General features: G+C 39.1%; 1 protein-coding gene and 1 pseudogene across 2 annotated transcripts in view; one reads left to right on the top strand and one right to left on the bottom strand.

Annotated features, from left to right (window-relative positions):
* The window catches only part of ZNF609 (zinc finger protein 609), a 185632-nt gene that overhangs the window by 134719 nt on the left and 25631 nt on the right, over window positions 1-25282 (bottom strand). The window lies entirely within an intron of this gene.
* On the top strand, window positions 12218-23639 carry LOC122741567 (annotated as a pseudogene).

Genomic DNA, 25282 nt, shown 5'->3' with positions numbered 1-25282 from the left:
AGGGTTCAGAAGGAGAACCCTAGGGGTGGGGAGGGTGTTAAGCTTTTACAGAGATACTCTTTCCTCCTTCTTGGGAATCTCTCGACATACAGTAACTAGTCGGTGTTTTGTTTGGCTTACTATTTACTAGCTTAAGTTCCTGGACTGGAGCTTTGTGCCAGGGCCAGCATCCTCTTCCTCCTGAGCTTCTGGCTGGGGTAGGTGAGCCCTGCTTGGGCTTGAGCTATTCTCCATCTCCCAGGAGTAAAGTACCTCTAGACCTTTGAGGTTCAGAGCACTCTCTGGCACTTCACGACAGTGGTAGGTGCCTAGGATCTCAGAAGTACCTAGGCTGTCTAAGTCTAACTGCAGCCTCTCTACAAGAAACACTGGAATTTCCCAAGGCTTTCAAAGGACCTACCCTGAAGTTTTCAGGGTTGTGAGAGAGAAGAGGCTTTACTCTTATTGCCTCAGGATCTAGGACTTTGCTAGTTATACATGTCTCTGTCCCACCTCTGGTTATTCGGGAAGAATATCAGCTTCTTAGAATGGGCTAGCTCTGGCTTTGCTGGTGGCCTTCTTTCCTATGGCCCCATAGGCTTTTTCTACAGGTAGGATAGGAAAGAAAAAGTCACTTACTATATAGCTGCTCACTGGATATTTAGCCATTTGTTTAATCTGTTGCAGTATTCAGGTTTTTGCTGAAACAAGTGTGTGGGTGATATGTGGTCTGCTTTCATTCATTCATATTGGCTGGGAGGGAAAAAAACTAATTTTCCAATTGTAATGTCTCTCTCTCTCTCTCTCTCTCTCTCTCTCTCTCTCTCTCACACACACACACACACACACACACACACACACACACACACACTTAATCTATTTGGGGTTTTTTGGCTAGATTAAAATTATATCAACATCTTTTAAATAGTTATAGATCTCATTAAGTAAGTTTTAGAATATTCTGAGGCTGAATGCAATCAATACAATATTATTGTAAACAGAAGAAATCTGGAACTTTGCACAATTTATAGGAAATCACTCTTCTACTTGAACAATCCTAGATCTCTTAAGAAGGAATGGTAAATATCACTGGTATACCCCATGCCCCTCTATTTTATGCTTCATTTGATATTAATGATCAGAAGCATCAAACTAGATTCTCTTTGCTGTCCTTTCCTACAGGAATCTTGGATAATTTTGACTAATGTTAATGTACACATTTAAAACTGTTAGAAGACAGTCTTTAAACTGGAGTTTGCTTTATTGAATAATTACCTTTTCTTTTTTTTTCTTTTTTTTAGTGAGGCAATTGGGGTTAAGTGACTTGCCCAGGGTCACACAGCTAGTAAGTGTTAAGTGTCTGAGGCCGGATTTGAACTCAGGTACTCCTGACTCCAGGGCCGGTGCTCTATCCACTGCGCCATCTAGCTGCCCCAATAATTACCTTTTTATAGAGAACAAAAAGCACAGTAAGGTACTGTATTCTCTACCTCTTTTTTTTTTGGGGGGGGGGCAGGGCACTAAGAGTTAAGTGACTTGCCCAGGGTCACACAGCTGGTAAGTGTCAAGTGTCTGAGGCCCAATTTGAACTCAGGTCCTCCTAAACCCAGGGCTGGTGCTTTATCCACTGCGCCATCCAGCTGCCCCATTCTCTACATCTTTAAGTCCACTGTCCAGTAGAAACACTTTGTTACACTGTGAAATATTATTTACAAAATCCTGCCTGCTCCCTTTTAATGCTTTAAGAAATGATGCCCTCAATGTATATGGATTATTCTCATATACTGTATAAGTGTTAGTTTTTCTGTAAGTCCATTACCCTTCTGCTAAGAGGTGGGTAGTGAGCTTTATATTTAGTCCTCTAGAAATATCTACCAGAAAGACTTTTTTAAAAAAGGTTTTTGCAGGGCAATGAGGGTTAAGTGACTTGCCCAGGGTCACACAGCTAGTAAGGCTCAAGTGGCCCGATTTGAACTCAGATCCTCCTGAATCCAGGGCCAGTGCTTTATCCACTGTGCCACCTAACTGCCCCCCTCTCACATACTATATAAGATCTTAAAGAAGGCATGACAGTAATTTTGATGTTCTTTTGATTGTCTATTTTAGATATTAATAACAAGTTCTAATAATTTGTTCACATCTGTAGTATTTTCTGGTTTTTAGTATATGCTGAGACTCTATCCTTCAATACTATCACAGTAGTGTTGCCACAAGCACAAAGTTCCCCTTTAACCAAGCTGTTTTTCTCATCTTTTCCCGCTTCAGTGTCATTTCTTCCATCACATTAAGCATAACTAGTACTTTGACATTAGAATCCAAATGTTAGGTAGCCACTTCCTTGATCATGAAAATAATGTCATAAAAATCTTTGCAGATCATGCCTGTCTTTTGTCTGTTACTTGCTGTAGCCCTTTTGGCTTAGTCAGTCCTTAAACATTCTCAGGACTCTGCTTAGTTGGGTCTCTTGCAAAACTTTCTTTTAACTGGTTTTACTCAACAGCTTGTCTCTATTTTATGAGGTGGAAATACTCATAAATCTTCCACCATCCCTCTCTATATGATTTTTAAAATTACTTTATATTTTAAGTTGGTATTGTCCTTGGCTGCTATCTCACTCTGCTTGGCAATCAAACCCAAAGTTTGCCAGCTAAAATTCTTTCTGTTTTATAGAAACTTTCCTCATTGTTATAGCAACTGATGGGAGGAGGAGGAGATGCATCAACCAATGATTCCATCAGTTTAAGGAGGTTCGAGTGAAGAACTTCCTCTACCAAAGTAAGTAGATCTATACCTTCACTCCAACTAACAGTCCTAGAGATTTGCCTGAGACACTGGAAGTTCAAGTTATTAGCTCAGTCACACAATCAATGTGTCAGAGGCAATATATGAATAGTCTTCTTGCTATGACAGCTCTTTCTTCCACGCTGCCTCTTTTGCAACTGATTTATTTACATTGCTTAAAATTCAGAGTAAAATTATTCTAACCAGAGTCAACTTTAATCCATCCATAGCATTTTTGGCAAAATCTTAAAACTACCTTTTTCTCATTTTAATTCTTTCTTCTAATTTTGTATTATATTCCAACTCTGCTTTAAAAAGTCAGTGAACTTTCTGTACAAAGAGAGTTGATCCAGTAATGACTCATGCAGTAATGAGGTATTTTTTGCCCTTTAAAACATAAATTTCACTTTTTGTTATGTTATTCCATACTTATCATACCCAGTACTTTTGTATTCTCTTTTAAAATACAACCAATTGTAGACATGGGACTTCTATAAAGTCAACTAGTCTTTGAACCATTCCTCACTCTTAATCCATATTTTCAAACACTTTTTTAATGGTCTTGGCACTGTGCCCTTCTTTTCATTGAAGTCACTAAGTATCAAAGTTAATTTAATTTGAATTGTCCATGAAGGATTTGTGAAAGAAAATGTAAAAGTATCAGAAAAAATAAGGCATGAATGGGTTGAGATCTGTATTATTAGAGTACCCTTATCAATGGGATTATAAATTCATTGGGTCCAAATATAGACGCTGATATCCATAGTTCATAGCCCATTAATTTTCCAATTCTTTGTGGAGGAAAGGACAGTGCTTCATGTTTGTCTTTGTATACACAAGGCTTAATACTTAATATCTGTTGAATTACAATATCCTAATCATCTGATTTCATATAAGCCACATATTTTTCCTTGCTCCTTTCTTGCATTTTTGTAGTACTATGGGTGGAATTTCACCTTTATCGTCTCATTTTATATGTATAATTTTCTGTAAGAAAGGCAAAGGTAGGCAACATCATTCCCCTATTATGGCTAAGAAAACCAAAGCCCAGCATTATTAAAGCAAATTTAACAAGATCACAAATCAAGTTGGTAGTAGGACTAACAGATGACCAAGTACAGCTTACTGATATTTCCAATATACCATTCTACCTCTTAATGAAATACATTTATAAGATAATTAATTAGTCAGGGTTAGAGATGCATTCTATAAATTATCTCATTTGTATGAAGTTTTAACTGTGGCACTTAAGAATTGAATGGAAACTTTTGTCCTCACTGGCACTATGCTCTAATTCTGACCTTTAATACACAGAAATAACTAATTCCTGAATCATAAGAACTGGACACCAATCTTAAGGGATTCACAGAAAATTCCGAAACATTAAAATCAAGACTGTGTGCATAAACACACACACACACACACACACACACACCCTCCTGCATTTTGATCAAGTTTATATATTGACAGTCTACTCCTCAATTCTCTAGAGATCAGGGACTATTTGATTTTTACTTTATTTACCAAAAAAAAAAAAAAAAAAAAGAAGAAGGAATATGACCAGTCATAGACATAACTAGTCTTCTAACTCAGGATGAAAAAAGTAAGTGAAAAAAAACTAATTCCTGTAAAATACTAACAGGCAAAGGCTTATAGTTGTATCCTTCATGGTGATATTTGCAAGCTTGGCAGAATATTTTTAAAAATAAAAACCCTTCAAAGTCCTAAGGAATAAAAAACTAATGGTAGACTTTCAACAAAACTGGTACCAGTGTGTGAAAAAACATTTGGGCATAGGTTTGGGACCTTCCTGAGACTTCTCAAATCCCACCACATCTTCTTCTGTATGATTATTGTGTCATACCTGGGTAGACAAATTCTTCTAAATAAAAGTAAAAAAAAATCCCACAACCTGATGGCAACTGTGTAATTACAAGAAAAGAAAGCATATGTCTAATGAGGGTGGGAAAAATAATATCCTTCAACTATGGGTCTTAGTTTTTGTTTTGGAAAATATGCTCACTGTATACAACAAACCCACTAAATGTAAATTTCTACCTGGTAAGTCACAAAAAAATACTTATTCCTCTCTATTTGGAATATTTACAATTTGAGTATAAGATGCAAAGTTCAATGGAATCAAAGATAAATTCTTCAAAAGACACCAGGTTGAAAGGACAAAACCACAAACAATTTGGCACAGAATGTATTTTTCTAATGTTTCTGACATTTTGGGGCTTTTTACCGATTAAATACCTATTGATACCTTTTGTTTTACATTATCTACATTTCCCAACGCATCCCTCTTCCCTCTTCCTCTCCCAGAAAGACAGTCCTTAAAACTAATAAAGAGGGAGGAAAATTAGCAAAACTAACCAACACATGTTAAAGTCCTGACTTCATTTTTAAGTGTTCTGATGTGGAACCCCACCTCTAAAAAGGATCTCCTGAGAAGTTTGAATTCCAGCAAAATGTAAACGTATGCCATTTATAAATTTAGTCAATATTTTGTGGTAGCAAAGAACTAGAAACAAATCCCTACCACCTAAGGAATGAATAGCCAAATTGTGGTACATGAATGCAATAGGATATTAACAAAGAATGGGGGGCAGCTAGGTGGTGCAGTGGACAGAGCACTGGTCCTGGAGTCAGGAGGACCTGAGTTCAAATTTGACCTCAGACACTTAACACTTACTAGCTGTATGACCCTAGGCAAGTTACTTAACCCTAATTGCCTTACACACCCCACCCCACCCCCCCACAAAAAAAAACAAAAAACCCACCACCAACAACAAAGAATGGAAATGACAAATGATAACAAACTTTAACAAAACTATGAATGTGAAGAATTCAGAAAAGCATGAGAAGACATTCATAATGCAAAGTGAAGTAAAAAGAATCAGGAACTCTGGGTGTGTTTATGTGTACACACAGGCACACATAAAAATAACTAATATACTTAATATAATGTTAGTTATGAGCAGGTTACTTCACGGAGCCCTAGTCTCACCTATAAAATGGAAACAGTAATGCTTGTATTGCCAATGTCACAGAACAATGAAAAGAACACTCCAGGTGCAATTTTTGATTTATGTGTATAGTTCTTGCCTTAAAGAGACTCAAAAGAGTAAAATAAAGTTTGTAATGAAATAAATGTTGCAGGGTAGGTACCATGTGATAGAGGCAAAGAAATCAAGACAATGCTCTCAGATTCATTACTGACTTGATTTCTCCCAAATGAAGTACTGGTATTTAAAAAAATCAGTCTCAGGATGATGGAAGTTACTATAACTGAAAGTGGCATTTCTCCTCACTGAATATATGTATAGCTATAATGGTGCTTTAGACGTCCTAGTAAATGGAAAGCAGTTTCTGTCATATCTATAATCACCCATCAATTCCCCACAGACAGAGGCAATGTTAATGGGCATACTCTTCACTATTGTTGCCCTATAGAAATCATTAAGAATTTATTAAATGTGCCAATCTTCCTGGATACTACATTCAAGTATCTAGCAGTTGAAGAAGAATGAAAGGTATTCTTATTCCTCCCTCATTTGAACTAACAAACGGCAGGCCAAAACCAGGTGGACAAAGTCCTTTGGTCTAAGACTTAAACTGCTGGGGGCAGCTAGGTGGCGCAGTGGATAAAGCACCGGCCCTGGATTCAGGAGTACCTGAGTTCAAATCCAGCCTCAGACACTTGAGACTTACTAGCTGTGTGACCCTGGGCAAGTCACTTAACCCCTATTGCCCCGCAAAAACAAAACAAACAAAAAAAGACTTAAACTGCTTATTTTTCAATGTATTAATTCAAATTCACTAAACCTAAACATGACTCCTCTGATTAAAGAACACTATCTCTACTGCTTTCAAACTTATGTCAAAAATCACTTGACTGTACAGTACACCTGGGTTAGAGACCAACCTCTGAGCCCTTTACTGTTTCTATGATGCACCAGTAAAATGGGGATAACGAAGTCAATGACCCATGTTACAAAATGCTCATAAAGTGCTGGATGAAATTTAAATCGATCTAATCAATCCACAAGCAATTTATTAAGTGTCCATTATCTGCCAGGCACTGTGCTCACTAAACATACCAAGGCAAAAATAAGACCAATTCTGACCTTGAGCAGGTGACATTTACAAGGGGGAGGGGGGGATAACAACAAGGCTACAGATAAGGAAAGAATATAAACAAAACAAACACTTGTTCAGTTGTATCTAAACTGTTCTTGACCATGTGGACCACAACACACCAATATCGTCCATGGGCTTTTCAAGTGGCTGCCATTTCCTTTTCCAGTAGATTAAGATTAAGTGACCCCAGGGGCTCAGCTAGTAATTGTCTGAGGTCAGGTTTTACTGACTCCAGGCCCAGTGCACTATCCACTTAGCTGCCTCGTTATGAATATACGGTGACTTGAAAAGCTAAATAAATGTAAATTATATTACTCAAAGGTGAAAATTAAATACTATGGCAGTTGAGTAAAGACCATATAGTCAGAACAAACAGGCAAAAACATGATGTTTCCTAAACTAAGAATTCCATTTCTTACCTCAATGTCTTTGCACAGGCTGTCCCTATGCCTACAATCCATTTGATCCTCACTTTTTGTCTCAGAATCTTTAGCTTCTTTTAATGTTCATGTCAGTTGTTATCTCCTATAAAAACCACTTCTTGATTATTGCCCACCCCCTGCTGTTATTCCTCTCTTCTTCCTTCAAACTATATCTTACGATAGATGGTGCCTCTCCCTTATAGAATGTAAGCTTTGACAAGAACTGACTGGCTGCTTTTGTCTCTGGATCCCTTCACCTTTCTTACAGTAGGTGCTTCCTCTGCTTGCTGAAATGAAGCACCATTAGAATGAGCTCCCAAAGTTTCCCTAGGGTCAAAATATTCCTCTCTAATGCGTCAGAATTAAAACATCAGATGCTTTCCACCATAACACCCAAAGTACACACTAATTATTATCTCTCAAGATTAAAGCAACTAAAGAACATTTCAATGGCTTGATAAGGAGTTTAATTTTTTTTAACTATTTCCTTACCAAAAAAAGTGCCCCTGTACAGACCAAAAGAACCCTGTGGATGATTGTTTCAAGGTCCCACAAAATGTTCCTATAAAAACCATTTCCTTGGACTTTCCCCCATCGTTTCAAAGCATTTAAAAAGTAAACCTTTTGAGCTGCCACAGCTCATCAGTTAATAACAGATTACCCAGAAGGAAAAAATAGGGTCACCTTTAAGCCTAAAAAATAATTCAGGCTTGAAGACAATTACAGATAAAAATATAAGTGTGGCTTTATATGAAGCTGCCTGCAATAGTGGAAAGCAGAGAAGTTGTGAAACAGAACAAACAGCAACCAGGAAAACAGCCTTTTGAGCCCTTCAGGTTATGATTTCATCAGAACCAGAAAAGGCTAGCCAAGCAAGGCTAAATCAGGTCAGTTCTCTGAAACATGACCTTAAGGTTCTTTTTTGTATGGTTGGGTTTTTTTTGTTTGTTTGTTTTTGTGAGGCAACTGGGGTTAAGTGACTTGCCCAAGGTCCCACAGCTAGTAAGTGTCAAGTGTCTGAGGCCATATTTGAACTCAGGTCCTCCTGAATCCAGGGCCAGTGCTCTATCCACTGTGTCACCTAGCTGCCCCAACCTTAAGGTTCTTGAGGAAAGAAATGAGGGTTCATAAGGTCAGATCACAAATTAAATCAGTCTTGAACTAATAGCAGTTCTTTGGTGCTAGAGGGAATCCTTCTATGAAGAAATGCAAATAACCAGCCATAGAGTTGTTCAAAAATGGCTCAAACAAATGCAAGATTAGACTGATTGTTCCATTCTACCATAGATTAGCTTAACAGGTCAAGACATACCCATTTGCTAAGCCCAGTTTACCCAAAAGGCATCACAGACAATAAGACTAGGACAAATTCCCAATAGTCTTTTCACAAAGTGTGCTTTTTGTCATCAGGTTGCTCAGCAGTGTGCCCAGAGGGCCCCAGTCCAAATATATAGTCCCAAGTAGAAAAAAATGAATGACTTCCAAACCTACTACAACCTTCCTGAGCAAACCGTGTCAACTGCCAGGGCTGTTTAAAGCAGCCAGGCATGTAAAGTGTGAATAAATGTGCATTTCTTTCCCAGATCATGCCCCCTTGTTTCTCCAGACAGCCCACATATCTGGCCAATTCCAAATGCTTCAAGTCCTATCAGCGGCTTAACTAACGTGCCTGCCTACCATCCTTTTTTGGAAATAGCTCTGGGGATTATGAGATTGTAATAAAATGAAACACTTCCAAATAAACTGTGGGTTTCTTGCTTAGAGTAGTTTAATAAACTGTATGAGCCCCAGTACTACTGCCCATCTAAGTCTCTTCAAGCGCTCCCTCTCTCTCCACAGACCAGAATATTAATAGACTGCCCAGGAAGGGCTATAAAACACCCAATACCTAACCATTTCCTGTACCTTGAAATGTTAATGCTAAGGGGGGAAGGGAGGAAGCACCTTCCTGTCAGCAAGCTGCCCAGACCTAAGGGACCAACATAGTTCCCTCCCTTCATCCCTTTTACCAGTACAACAACTAAGTCCAAGAACAACTTTTACAGTTGCAGAGCCTTCCCACATTCCCCTTCCCTCTCTTCTCCAGAGCCAGGACTAGAGACTTTGTTGGCATATGCCAACTCCTGTTTATGAGTTCATTACCACCTCAAAGAACTGCTTGACCCTGTGCCAGGTCCTGTATGATTTTTCAAACTTCAAAATGATTCTTCACTTGGTCTCACACATCCCTCCATCCTAAATTCCCAAGATGGAGCCTAGTCTAACCTGTTGCTTCCCAGTTAAGGGGCTAGACCAAGTACCTACCTGGATTGCATACTCAGGAGGAATTAATACCACTACTCAAAATCAGCCAGTATTACCATATTCTCTTCCCACCTTCACAATGCAGGGAAGAGCACCAAGAATTTCCAACTGGAGAGAAAAAGTAGCAGGGCCAAGGGTTGACAAAGAATACTGATAATCCTTTTTGATCTCTATCTGATTCCCCATATTACATTCTTGAAACCTTTCAACTAATCCATCTCAAATCCTCAATCCCACTTCTATAAAATTGAGGGAGTTAGATTAGATTATCTCTATAGACCCTTCCAGCTCTAAATTCTATGAAATTACTATTCTATGTGCAGCCATCTGCCATCTTCAATACGGAAGTGAGCGTCAATCCTGACTACATAACTAAAATCTCTCTTAAAGCACCAATGACTTCCTTACTGCCAAGTCCAATAATTTTCTAATTCTCAAAATCATAGAGCTTTTCCCTTCAAATTCATTCTCCTAAAGAAGCTCTCTCCAGACTGACATTGTTTACCACTACTCCTGGAAATTCTTTCTTTCCTTATTTTCCTTGGCACTGCACTCTCCTGGTTCTCTTCTTTCCTGTCTTGTCTGCACCCTCTCAGTTTTCTTCCTCCAAGCCTCTAAACGTCAACATTCCCCCATGTTCTGTTTTAGACAAGGTTCTCTCTACACACTCCTTGTGCCAGCCACAATCTCTTTAGTTTAGATGACTTTCATATGGATCTTTAAGCAGCAAACTTTCCCTTCAGCTACAGATTTGCATTTCCAATTGCCTTTGTCCATCTCCATTAGGATATTCTTTCTGTTCCTCAAATTCAACTAGCCTCAAAAGGTCCCACCACTTCAAGCAGGAGGCTTTTCCAAATCTCCCCATCTGCTAAACCTCTCAGATTACCTTTCCTATATTCTGTATATATCCTTTGTGAGAAAATGGGTAGTTGTCTCCTCTCAATGTGGATATAACAGTGTCATACTCCTCCTGACCGGTTTGTAGGACAAAGGTCTCTCAAATCCCCTCCTCCCCCTCAGGTTAAAAAAATCTCATGGTTCAAGGATCCCTGGTCTCAATCAAGGCCCACTCCTGAGTTATGCCCATACAAGGAAGAGGGGTGGGAATACTGTGTTCCGATTAGCTAGTTTTTGCACGTGGATTGTAACCCTTGAGTAATCTGACCAGTGATGAAAAGGGGGAGGGTCCATTCGCATTAGGGACTAGGGTATAAAACAGGGCCTTTGAGCCCCCTTTCTGGGTACCCACTAGCCGCACACTAGGGTGCCTCCTTCTCATGAGAAGAAAATAAAGGAGCCTTTGTCACATCTTTGTTCAGTTCCTGAGAATTGAGAAGAGGATGGTTTTGTCTCTCACAATTGGAGGACCATGTGCTTATCCATTATCACCTATGCTCCTTGAGGGCAGGGACTGTTTGTGCCTTTCTTTGCATCTTCCCTGTTTAGCAGAATGCCTAGCACACACTAAGAAATTAATAAATGCTTCTTGATTTGACTTGGCTCTACAAAGCATACAAGGAAAGCCCAAATTCATTACTATGGCATTCAAGGCTCTTGATGATTGCCCTTCAAAATGGAGTATTTCCTAAAAAACCTCCAGGCACTGGGCATATATGCCTCTAGGGAAGTCCCTCATTCTCTCATGCTGGAACACCCTCCCCCTTTCATCTGTTAATCTTTTACTACTCTTCCAGTCAGAAATAATCTAAACTGCTTCAGCACTTTGTGCCTTCTGATGGCAACTATCACATTTATATCATGTATAGCTATTTAGACTTATGCTCATGGGATTACTGAGTGTCCTTTTTCTTTTTTCCAGTGAGGCAATTGGGGTTAAGTGACTTGCCCGGGGTCACACAGCTAGTAAGTGTCAAGTGTCTGACGCTAAATTTGAACTCAGGGCCTTCTGAATCCAGGGCCAGTGCTCTATCCACTGCGCCACCTAGCTGCCCCCATTACTGAGTGTCTTAAGGAAAAGGCCCTCTGCCACCCCTGTATACCAAGGGTATACAGTGCATACCCTTGGTATTCTTTTGTAAACAGGCACTCAAAATGTTTGCTTAGTGAAAGAATGAATATGTTACTTGAGGCTCTTCATAAAATAGTTAAATAGAATAATTAGTTCCAGAGACTTCTTTTGGATGAAGTTCAATTCCCCCATCATCTCAGCTCACCCACTTCAGATGGAATTTGGGGTCGGAAATCCCAAATGTACTATTTATAGGTTGCTTAGTGCTTAGGATCATAATCTTTTCCTGGAAAAGATTTTTTTTCCTTAGAAAGGTAAAATATTTATGCCTCATCTGAGTTCCCTGGCTGACTAGAAGAGCTATTGCACTGCTAGAAGAAATAGGGTCTATGTGAACACGCAAAAACCATTTTTTAAAAAGCAAAGAGGACATTTTATTAAGAATTGTTTTTATATTACACACATTTACATATTACCTCTACTTTGTGAGAAGACTTTTTGTAACAAAGTAAAACAGCTCAGTAAAACTAACACTACTGGGCCCTCCTTGAAAGGTGCATTTAAAATTTCACATCAACAGTTTAGAGATCTGACTTACTGGTGTGCCCCACCCATCGCTGCTTAATCTGCAAAAATGTCTGACAAACCAGATATGGCTGAGATTCAGAAATTCGATAAGTCTAAATTGAAGAAGACAAACACAAGAGAAAAACTCACTGCCTTCAAAAGAAACAATTGAACAGGAGAAGCAAGCGGTGAATTGTAATGAAATCTGCCCTGCCAATATGTACTGTACATTCCCCAAGCATTGCCTTCTTAATTTTTCTTCTTTTAGCTGTTTAACTTAGTAAGATGCAAAGAGGTTGGATAAAGTTTAAATGACTGTGCTGCCCTTTTCAACATCAAAAGAATAAAAGAACTACTGACATTGAATTGAAGGCCCAGCTGGCTGCCTCTTTCCATCTGCCTGTACTGGCTAGTTTGGGTCCTGGTGGCATTTAAAAAAAATTTTTTTTTTTTAAAGCTTGCATGTTGGTGAAAAGAAGAACCCAGGTGGGACTACAGTAAATCTAGTTAACAGTAAAAATGCAAAGCTGTACCAAGGTCCTGGCACACTGTCAAGTACAGTTAATCAGAGTGCCTTTTTTTTGTTGTTGTTCAAATGATTTTAATTATTGGAATGCACAATTTTTTGATATGCAAATAAAGTTTTAAAACCTAAAAAATAAAATAAAATTTCATATCTGTACCCCCCCCAATTCTCTACTTTTAAAAAAGTTAACAGAAAATCTCTTTTCTTTTTTTTCCCCCCCAGGGCAATGAAGGTTAAGTGACTTGCCCAGAGTCACACAGCTAGTATGTGTCTGAGGCTGGATTTGAACTCAGGTCCTCCTGAATCCAGGGCTGGTGCTTTATCCACTGCACCACCTACCCACCCCTCTCTATTTTCTCTTGCTCCCACTCCCAACCCCATTGAAAAAGAAAAGTAAAACAAATATAAATAAATAAATATATATATATAGTCAAGTAAAACAAATTCCTTCACTGAGTATATATACAAAATTTTATTTCTCCTTTGCACTTGTCAATTAATCACTTCTTTGTCATGGAGAGCATGTTTCAACAATTCTTTGGATCTGTTCCTCAGAAAAAAACCTGGGAAGACTTATATGAACTGATGCAAAGTGAAGTAAGTGGAACCTATAAAACACTGTATACAGTAACAGCAATATTTTAATTATGATGAACTGTGAAAGATTTACCTACTCTGATCAAGACAATTCCAAAGGACACATGATAAAAAAAAAAATCTATCCATCTCCAGAGGAGAGAACTGATCATACTCTTTTCTTCTATATTTTTCTAGCCCTTTTTTGGGCAACATGGCTAATATAGAAATGTTTTGCATGACTTTATGTTTATAATTGATAGGTGGCTTGCCTTGTCAAAGGGTAAGAGAGGGGTAGGAAAGAGGAGAGAGTTTGGAACTCAATTTTTAAAATGAATGTTAAAAAAATAAAAATACAACTGGGAAATATTTAACAAAATAAATCATTTTAAAAACAATCCTCTAGAATCACAAATGACCACTGTATTAATCTTAGTTCTTACAGCCTTCCAAAGTTTTTTTTTTTTAAAACAATGCTGTTGTTATTGCATAAAGTACTTTACAGGTTTGATCATTTCATTGTTTATCAGTTTATAAAAGTCCATGGGGGCAGCTAGGTGGCACAGTGGATAAAGCACCAGCCCTGAATTCAGGAGGACCTGAGTTCAAATCCAGCCTCAGACACTAGGCACTTACTAGTTGTGTGACCCTGAGCAAGTCACTTAACCCTCATTGCCCTACAAAAACAAACAAAAAGTCCACAAAATTGTTCGTTTTTATTGAACTACTTTCTTGTACTCTTATTTCTGTACCTTTTCTTCACATAGTCTTCATTGCCTGAAATGGAGGCAGCTAGGTGGCGCAGTGGATAAAGCACTGGTCTTGGATTCAGGAGGACCTGAGTTCAAATCCAGCCTCAGACACTTGACACTAGTTGTGTGACCCTGGGCAAGTCACTTAACCCTCATTGGCCCGCAAAAACAAAAAACAAAAAAAACACTAGCACCTCCTCCAACTGAAAGTAAAATCTTATTTTTCCTCCTATTAGACGGTAAGTTTCTTAAAAGAGCAGAATGTGTCATGATTTATCTTGTGTCCCCAGTCACATGCATAGTAAAAACAACAAAGAAAAACGGTTGTTTCAGTGTATCCGGCTCTTTGAGACCCCATTCTGGGTTCTCCTGGCAAAGATACTAAACTGGTTTCCCATTTCCTTCTCCATCTCATTTTATACATGAGGAAACTGAGGTAAACAGAGTTAAGTAACTTGCCCAGGGTCACAAATAGTAAGTGTCTGAGAATAGATCTGAACTCAGGAAAATGAGACTTCCTGACTCTAGGCCCAATAATCTTATCTACTGTACCACCTAGCTGCTCCCTCATACATAGCAGGACTTTAACATTTATTGAATTCAATTGAGAAAGAATAAAAAGGGAATTTTCTGGGAAGATCATTCATCTACCTATCTACTGCTCCCGAAGAGTAAATAAAAATGTGAGAAAGTTTTCAATGTTTTGGTTTGCCATCTTCCTCCCCCCCCCCCCCCCGCCCCAAATTGTATTGATGCCATGTGTTCTTATTGTAGTCATGATATATACTATTCTCCTGCTCCTACTTCCCTCACTGTGTTGGTTAAAGGTTGTCCTAGGGGAGCAGCTAGGTGATGCAGTAAATAGAACACTGGCCCTGGATTCAGGAGGACCTGAGTTCAAATCCAGCCTCAGACACTTGACTAGCTGTGTGACCCTGGGCAAGTCACTTAATGTTCATTGCCCTGCAAAAAACAAAACAAAACAAAAATAAATAAATAAATAAATGAAGATAAAGGTTGACCTAGGTTTTGTTAATTCCTTGTAATCCTCATTTTTTGTTGTAATTTGTTTTTTGAGAGGCAATGGGGGTTAAGTGATTTGCCCAGGGTCACACAGCTAATAAGTGTTAAGTGTCTGAGGCTGGCTTTGAACTTGGGTCCTCCTGAATCCAGAGCCAGTGCTTTAACCCCTGCACCACCTAGCTGCCCCCTGTAGTACTCATTTTTACAGCACTGTATTTAATGCTCTGGGAAGATAATTATCTTGGGGGGGGAGGGGGAGGGAATGAGGGTTAAGTAACTTGCCCAGGGTCACACAGCTAGTCAAGTGTCTGAGGTCAGATTTGGACTCGGGTCCTCTTGAACCCAGGGCTGGTGCTCTATCCACTTCGCCACTCAGATGCCCCCCAAAACCTTTTTTTTTAAATGAGGCATTTGGGATTAAGTGACTTGCCCAGGGTCACACAGCTAGTAAGTGTTAAGTGTCTGAGGCCAGATTTGAACTCAGGTACTCCTGACTCCAGGGCCGGTGCTCTATCCACTGTGCCACCTAGCTGCCCCTGCCAAAACCTTTAAAAACCTTTTTTAGACAGCCAACACAAGCTCGTATACTGTCTCTTCAGCCCAAGAGTAAGCTCTACAAATGACTTCCTTTACCACATAGTATTAATACAACAGGTCAACTACTAGAAACCCTTGATTAATTCAGTTAAAAAGCCTCCTCTCGGGGCAGCTTGGTGGCACAGTGGATAGAGCACCGGCCCTGGAGTCAGGAGTACCTGAGTTCAAATCTGGCCTCAGACACTTAACACTTACTAGCTGTGTGACCTTGGGCAAGTCACTTAACCCCAATTGCCTCACTTAAAAAAAAAAAAAGCTTCCTCTTCAGGCAGTATTTGTTCAGTGGCTGGGAGGGTAGGGTATAAAGTATAAAAAGAACCCTGGACTTGAGATTCTGAAACCTTGTACTATATTCATAACAATATGACGATTGTATATGTATGACTAGATTATAAGTAAGCCATATGTCTTACCTGAATTTGATGTCTCCCAACATCTAGAACACAGTGCAATGCTCTGTACACTTAACAAAATAGCCTGAATTTCCTTGACATAGAAAAATAAGTCATAAATATAACTCTTTAACAGTGCCTTGCATAAGTCAGGTCCTTAAATGTATACTATTGGTTGCCAATAGAAAACAAAAACAAAAACAAAACCACAAAACACCACAGTGGAAAGGCATTACTGGAATAAATGTGTGAGCTTCTCTTCCCCACCCCTCTTTCTCCCACCACCAGCCCCAGACTGAGACTTTGTGTATTGCTAAGTAGCCAGCAGAATTCCTCTAAAAAAGATCCTGGGGTGATGCTTTCTAAAATGCAAAATGTTATACAAATTTTAAGATGTTACTATGGGAACCCTCAGTAATACAAAACCATCAATGGCCAAAGACCTCTATGAAAGTCATGGAAATCTAATTTCCTCTATTACTGACTTGTTAGGAATCACCCACCATTACCAAGAACTTGTACCTAGGGCAAAATCAATAATGCCTCTGCCACCTTGCTGACCCACATGTTTGGTGCCCCACCCCATAATGCATAACATCTGGTACTTTTTCTTAAAAATCAGGAACCTTATGTATATACAGTCCAGAAACTCCTCCTCCATTCTTCATGCCATTCATTTGCTCAAAAACCTTCAGTGGCTCCCCATTGCCTTTAGGAAAGGATAAAATACCAATTCCCTAGTCAGAATTAAATTTAAAGCCCTTTATAATCTGGCTCCTAACCTACCTTCCCAATCTCATTTCACATTACTCCCCTTCACATATTCTAAGATACTCCCAAATAAAACCACCAGCTGTTCCTCCAAATTCAACAAGTACTTTCTCACCTCTGTCCATTTGGCACAGTCCAGCCTTGAATACACACTCTCATCTCAGCCTAGCTGTTCAGAATCCTAACATTCCTTCAAGGTTTAGCAAACCGTCCCTGATTCCCAACCTTCCCCATGCACAGATCAGTCTAGCCTCTCTACATTTTAATTATATTTATCTCATAACAGCTCTTCTCCACTCCCCAAGTAAGCTCGGTGAGAACTTCATTTCTTTTACTGCATTTCCACTGCCTAGCATAGTGCCTTCCTCAATGGCCTTTGCTCAGTTCTCATGCTCCTTGACCTTTCTGCAACATTTGACAGTATTGACAGACCATTTGCCTCCTGGGTACCTTCTCAACCCTTAACTTTTTCCTGGTTCTCTTCCAGTCTGACTCCTTTTTATCTCAGATTCCTTTGCTAGTTTATTATCCTGCTCCACTAAAGAAAGCTTCTTTGTCCCTAAGCCTCTAAACTTAGTCATCTTTTCTTAACAGTGTATATCTAGTAATCTTATGCTGCCTTAATTATCATCTCCACATATGGCTTCTAAATCTATATATCCAGACCCAATCCTCTCATTGCCCATGTCCAGAAATTCCAGATGTCCAAATTCTACCTGAATATCCTGGAAACATCTCAAAGCAATGACTTATAAACAAACTAAATTCTCATAATTTAGACCAATTTCCTCCTTCCAACTTCCCTATTTCTGTTATTTAGGATCAACTCAGACATCACTTTTGATGTTTCCATCTTTCTATTCAATCAGCTGCAAAGTCTTTTAACTCCACAAGATTCATCTCCTCTTTGCCACTCTTCCACCTACTACCATTGTTCAGGTCCTCGTGACAAGCCAACTGTCTAACTTGTCTCCCTATCTCCCACCCATCTCTCCTTTACATAGTTGCCAAATCAATCTTCCTAATACTCAGGTCTGACCATGTCATTGCCCTCCCCAAAAACTTTCAGTTGTTCCCTACTGTCGAGGGAGCAACTAAGTGGCGGAGTGGATAGAGCACTGGCCCTGGAGTCAGGAGGACCTGGGTTCAAATGCAGCCTCAGACACTTGACACTTACTAGCTGTGTGACCCTGGGCAAGTCACTTAACCCCAATTGCCTAAAAAAAAAAAAAAAAAAAGAGTACCTGTTCCCTATTGTCTACAAGATAACAACTGTATGGTACTTAAGGTTTACCACATCCATCCATTCCAAGCTACCTTTCTAGACTTTCCCTATCACATTACTAGTCTTTAAGCTCCCTATATGAATGCCAAACTGGATCTATCATTTTCTCATATTGTTTTCTCTTATTGTGTGTCTTATTGCTGTATTTGAAAGTGTTTCCTCGTCTCTTGACTGTTGAAATCCTATTCCTTTAAGTCTCCTCTACTGATGCCATCTCCTTTTTGACATTTCCCATGATCTCACTTAGAAGAGGGATCTGTTTCCCTTCAACTTTTCCTAGGGCACTTAATTTACATATCTCTTTTGTCCCTACCACATTCTACCTTGTATCATACACTTGCTGTACACCTGGTTCATCCACTCATTTAATTGTAACCCCCTAATAAATACTTATGGAGGAGTTAGAACAGGAATTAGCAGGGGAAGACCAATAGAAGAGAGAGTGGAAGGCTTATCTGTTTGGTGTCCCCTTCCTCCAGCCCAAGGCCTCCTTTCTGTTTTCCTTCCTTTCTTCCCTTCCCCAGGTCCAGGGCAAATCCAAATTAAGAAAAAATCTTTTACATTTACCTAAAGCAAGAACTATCCCTAGTGAAATTTAAAATTGGCTGGAGGTAGATGGATGGAAGACCTTACAAGTCAGTATTAACAACAAGACAAAGAGGCACAAATAATTGATTTGCCCAAGACCCATACTGGCTTTCCCTCTAAAGCAAGAAAGGACAAGAAATATTTGATAATCTATTTAAAGGGTGAGCTGTGTATCATCTGTATGATGATTTTTCAAGGGGGCGAGAGGAAAATTTTAGCCAGATGGAAAACATCAGAATTCTCTTAAACAGTCTCCCAGATTAATCGCTTTAAATTTTATTAATCTGATCTTCAAAACCAGGCATTACATGAGGCCTTTTTGGGGTATATATACCTGACAGAGGAATCTCTGGGTCAATAGACACTTTCTTTGTCTAATTTCAAATTGCTTTCTAGAATAGTTGCACTACTACTTCACTTACATGTGCTTGTCACTTTCACAACCCCTCCAGCATGCACTATTCCTGTCCTTTGACATCTTTGCCAATTTGCTGGATGTGAAGAAAAACATCTAGGTTGTTTTTATTGTTTTAATTGTATTTTTTTTTGTTAGTGATTTGGAGCATTCTTTCATATGCCTTTTAAAAATAAAAATTTGGGGGGCAGCTAGGTGGTGCAGTGGATAGAGCACCGTCCCTGGATTCAGGAGTACCTGAGTTCAAATCTGGCCTCAGACACTTGACACTTACTAGCTGTGTGACCCTGGGCAAGTCATTTAACCCCAATTGCCTCACAAAAAAAAAAAATTAAATTAAAAAAAATTTTTTGTTGATATCTTTTATTTTTACATAGCCAAAACTTTCCCTAATGTTCTTCCTTCCCCTCCAAGAGAACCATGCCATATACAAAATAATATTTTAATAATAAAATGAAGAGAAAAAAATTCAACAAAACCAATCAATACATCAGTCTGAATATAATATGCACTCAGTCTTCCACACCTATAGAAGACACCACTACCCTACTCCTACTGCAGTATTCATTTTTTAAAAATTCAATTTTATTTTCAGGTCTGGCTTTTTCCCCCACTTTCCCCTCCCTTCTCTCCCCCTCCCCCCCAATAAAGAAAAGAAGAAAATCAAAACCACATATTTATATAATTAAGCAAAACAAATTCCTGCATCAGTCATGTAATGTTTACTTTTGATTGTCTTGTGGAACTTTCTATTTTTATTGTTATAGTTGAAAATGTATTTTACTTCCTGCATCTGTTCATGTAAATTTTCCTATGTGTTCTTTCTATGGTTTCTTAAGGCAATATACTATTTCGTTATATTCATGTACATTTGATTTTTTTTTTTTTGCGGGGCAATGGGGGTTAAGTGACTTGCCCAGGGTCACACAGCTAGTAAGTGTCAAGTGTCTGAGGCCAGATTTGAACTCAGGGACTCCTGAAACCAGGGCCGGTGCTTTATCCACTGCACCACCTAGCCATTCCCCATGTACATTTGATTTTTTTTTTTTAATTAGGCATTACAGAAATTCCTTTCTCTTTTTATCTGAAGGTATACTTCACAACCTAAATAAATACATAGACTATATAAAAAAGCTCACTAAAAAGCAGAGAAAGCAATCTCTCTATTTCTGGTTCAAATTTTGTTGCGTATTTATGAACTCACCTTAAAGTACCAATTAGATAATAAAGATGGTACATGGAAAGACTTCCAATATTCATTCAAAAAATGTGAGTACCTACTAGGTCTACATCCTGAGCATTTTACAGGCTAGATATAGGAAACAGGAAAAGTGATAATATATAGACACTGTCCTCAAGTCATTTAAAATCAACTTGAGTAGTTTAGCACAGTGGCTAGCACATAGAGAGCACTTTAAATGTTTCTTCATTGATTCAATTTATTGAGGAGAAAAGACTCTTACATAGTTAAAGAACAGCCACAATGCAAAACAAATTCCTACACCGGTCAACAAATACTTGATGAAAAAATGGCAAAGAAAGTAATTATGTTGATTAAGTACCTACTAAGTAAAAGGCACACAAAAATAATTAGTGGCTCTAGAGGAGTGGTTGGGAGAGGTCAATCTTTGAACCCAACAAGATGTTTGAAAGACTTCATGTTATAGGAGGGTAACTCCCCAAGACCTTCCTAAAAGGATCAGTCCAATATTATTATTCTTTCTGGAAACTTGATCCCCCTCTAAGCAGTTTTCAAGGAAGAATGCAAATGTTTGTGTGTGATGATTAAAGTACTGACACAGATCAAAGGTTTATTTTATTCAGTAATTCAGTATCTTCTCAATATTCTTGCAAGGTAGCTGCATAATTTGGTCTTGTCTTAGAACTGCCACTATGACACTAGATCAATCAGCCAAAGGTACTACATTAGGAAGCTTCTGAACAAGGCACCTGAGTCACAAGAGTTTCATCTCTAAACAGCTGCTAATTATAATTTTAAATGGCAGAAAAATAATGTCAAAAGCCAAAGATAAAAAGCAAAACAAAAGTTTTCTTGTTAATACCAAAGTAGCCCTAAGGCAGAACTTAAAACTTTTCTCTGGATTATTCTTTTCCAGTTGTAAAGAAACCCGTCCTCGAAATATCTACTTATCTAACTGTACTACAGTCAGTCTAAAACATGAAAACCAAAAATAGCTTTACACATATTAGGATTCTGTGAGAAGATGGCAGGAGAGAAAGAGAGAGAGATAGGGTTCCATTTGTGAGGCTGCTTGGAAACAATGTGAAAAAGAGAGCTGACCAAAGGATGCAAGACCACCTAAGAGAAAAACTAAGCTCAGCAATGCCTCTGTTAAGTAAAGAGTCACACAGTCACAATACTGCTTAAAGTTCAGTCTAATCTTTTTTTTTTTCCTTTTTGTGGGGCAATCAGGGTTAAGTGACTTGCCAGGGTCACACAGCTAGTAAGTGTCAAGTATCTGAGGGTGAATTTGAACTCAGGTCCTTCTTGAATCCAGGGCCACTGCTCTATCCAATGCACCACCTAGCTGCCCCAAGTTCAATCTAATCCGAATTTAACTTTCAGGGTAAGACCCAAAGAATCTAGAATGTAAGCAACTGGGGGGGGGGGGGGCCGCAGCTAGGTGGCCCAAAGAATAAATCACTGGCCCTGAGTTCAAATCCAGCCTCAGACACTTGACACTTACTAGCTGTGTGACCCTGGGTAAGTCACTTAACACTCATTGCCATCCCCATCTGCACCCCCCCCCCCCTCCGAAGTAAGGAACTTAAATCCTCAGAAATCAAGGAAGTAGAAGAACAGTAGCAAAAATGGATAGGCAAGAGGCTGGCATGGAAGAATTAGGTGGAACAAAAGGACAATTGTAAAACCAAAGTGCTAAATTGAATAACAACCTGTCTTCCTGTAAATTACGAATTTATAATGGGTATGTTTCTCTAATCTTTAACTCCCAGAGCTATCAATCAATAAAGTATTTATTAAACACTTAATAGGTTCCAGGAATTGTGCTCATTGTTATGATACAAGTAAAATAAATGTTTGATGACCAAGGGCTTAGATTCTTCTATTGTTCCTGAATAGGGTGTGTCAATCCACACCCACACCTCATAGACCCCTCCCTTGCCATTCGCCCCCCCACACCCAGTATGTTATTGCCCCTATAGCCAGTCAACAAGCATTTATTAAGCACTTACAAAGTGAAGGGTCTTGGCCAAATGCTGCCTATCCACAGGAAGTTTATAGTACACAATGCAAATAACTATGTACAGTACAAATAACTATGCAAATAAGATATACAGTAAAAACAGAAGGTAATTTCAGAGTGAAGTCTGGTGGGTTAGGAGGGAGGCAGTGGGGGCAGGTGGTTTGAGCTCAGTCTTGAAGAAAGCCAGGGAGGCTGGGACATGGAGAGCGGCAGTTTATGCCAGTGTACTAGAGGGGTGGGGGGTTGCTACTTGGTCAGTCCTGAACTTTCAGATAATCCCTTTGATGACTGGTGAGGATGGTTTAGAGGGCCAAAAGACTTTAGGCAGAGAGAACAATGAGAAGGCTACAGTAATAGTCCAAGTAAGAAGTGGTAAGGGCATGTGTGAATGGAGTGATGACAACAAATATGACAGATGTTGTGAAGGCAGAACTGACATGATTTGACAGGAGGTTGGGTATATGGGGTGAATATGATCGAGAAATTGGGGACACTGAGGTCGTGAGCTTGGACAAACAGGAGAGTGGTGGGTGTCCTTGACAACGACAGGGAAAATTGAGAAGACTTGGGACAGGGAAGATAATGAGTTGTTTTAGACATGTTGAGTTTGTGAAGTATACAGGGTGTCCAATTCATTATGCCCTTTTGGTGATGTGGGTCTGATCTCAGGCAAGACTACCTACCTGTGAATCATCTTAATAGAGATGATCATTGACCCCATAGGAGCTGAGATCACAAAACATGATAAAATAGAGAGAGAAAAGAAGAACCAGTAAGTAAACTACGAAAGAGCAGTCAGAGAGGTAGAAGAGAATGTCACATTAAAATCTAGGAGAAAATACACAGGAGGAGAGGCGGATCACCAATGTCAAAGGCTGCAAAGGGGTTGAGAAGGATGGGGCTTGAGAAAAGGTAATTAAGAGATCACTAGTAACTTCAGAGAGCAGTTTCAGTTGAACAATGAGGTTGGAAGCCATACCACAAAGGGTTTAAAAGAGCAAGTGAGAAGAAGTGGAGGTACCTAATATAAATGGCTTTCTCAAAGAGTTTAGCTAAGAGCAGAAGAGACTACAATAGCTAGCTGGAATGGTAAAATCAAGTGAAAGTTTTACACTGATGATGATGAAAGACTGTGTCTACAGTATATGTAAAGGGACTATGCCTTGTCAGGGAAAAGTATTTAAATTCTTTATAATTCGCTCACAGGAAAGTCTGTGAAGAATGACTACTTTCAGATGTATGTAGACAATGAAGTGGGCCCAGAATTGAAAAGATTGGATTCAATCACATTTGGGACAGCCCAACTGTGCCCTTGTTAACCACAAACTATTAAACTAACCCTGCAGTAGACTGGGTAGCTACCGCTTGGAACATTACCATCATGACATGAATAAGACTCCTCCGATGAAAATGTGTTACTTTTTTATGATTCACAGAGAGAAAAAAAGCAGTGATAAGTCCATGAGTCAACAGTAAAACATCAGTTTTGTATCCCAAGGTTTCCTCACAAACCACAATACAGCTCTGCACACTGAATTATTGTCTAATACAGTCAGTACAGACTATTGAAATAGTCTCCTAACTGGCCTCCCTGCCTCGTTTCACCCATCCCGAATCCATCCTCCACCCACTTGCTGTGCACAGCATCCCATCTCCCGTGCCTTGGGAAGATATACAACCCTGACCTCTATTTCCAAAAATCCCTAACTTCCTTCAAGGTTCAGTTCAAGGCTGACGTGCCTCCCCATATAGGAAAGAGGGCCTTTCCTGCTAGGACAAGGCACTACTATCACCCCCTTGAAATGATTTTGTATTTAATAAACATATGTTTTGTATGTATTTATGGGTACATGTTGTTTTCCCCATAACACGGAAGGTTCTTGAGGGCAGGGACTGTGCTTCCTTTTTTTCTTTGAAATTCCAATTCCTAGTAGTGCCTGGCATATAATAAATAATTAATGCCTGTTGACTGACAGAGTTAAAAGGAGATTTCCTTGGTCTTTGGAAGACAATTTTTTGAAGCAGTATTTCTATTTCATTTTTTTAAGTTATCATTTTAAGTTTCATAACTAAACGCCCAGATTCTAGTATCCTGAGATTCAGTGGGGGGAAAAAAATCTCCATGTTCCTGTCCATACCATTCCAGATTTTATAGACTAAGGTCTGATTTTCTGTTGCTTCCAAGTTTCAAGTCTTTGAGTTATAAGTGTCTAAGGCAGAATTCAAACTCAGGTCTTCCTTACTCCAAATCTAGCACTCTATTATCAATGGTGCCACCTAGTCACATAAGAAATACAAATATAAATGCAAAGCCAATCAGTTGCCTAGTCCTGTCATTTCTACCATTAATACCATCCCTCAAATATGCCCCATTCTCTCCTCTGATATTACCACCATCCTGGTGCAAGCCTTATAACCTCATGAGTCTGGGTCCCTCCTCATTCCAATCCATGACTAGGCTGTCAATAATTTTCCTAAATCTGACATGTCATTCCTCTATTCCACAAACTCCAAGAGCTCTTTATCACCTCCACGATCAAATATAAAATCCTGTTTGGCATTCAAAACCCTTCACAAGCCAGCACTCCCTCACACACATTTTCCAGTCTTTACTAGAGGACTTCACCACACATATTGATATTACCTCAAAAATTTTAACTCCTAGTTCCTCAATTTATTCATTTCCTATTATCTACTCCTCTATTCCACTAGAACTATACAGAGTAACATTTACTTTGATCTTGCCATTACCCTTCTTCTACTTCCATGTTCATCAATTTTGAAATCCCTGTATCTCAATAATCTTTTCTCATTCTATTTTTTCCTCTGACTTATTACCTTCTTTCTTTTCATTCCTACACTGGCTACATTCTCCCTTCCCTATCTCTGCCTTTTGGTGAACCACTTCAATTCTGCACTGTCCTGCAGCCTGGATTGTCTTGCCCCCTTGTCCAACAGTTCA

This window comes from Dromiciops gliroides, chromosome 2, assembly GCF_019393635.1.
Source record: "Dromiciops gliroides isolate mDroGli1 chromosome 2, mDroGli1.pri, whole genome shotgun sequence".
NCBI classification, from domain to species: domain Eukaryota; kingdom Metazoa; phylum Chordata; class Mammalia; order Microbiotheria; family Microbiotheriidae; genus Dromiciops; species Dromiciops gliroides.
The sequence above is the reverse complement of the archived record's forward strand: the minus strand, read 5'-3'. Positions and strand labels throughout refer to the sequence as shown.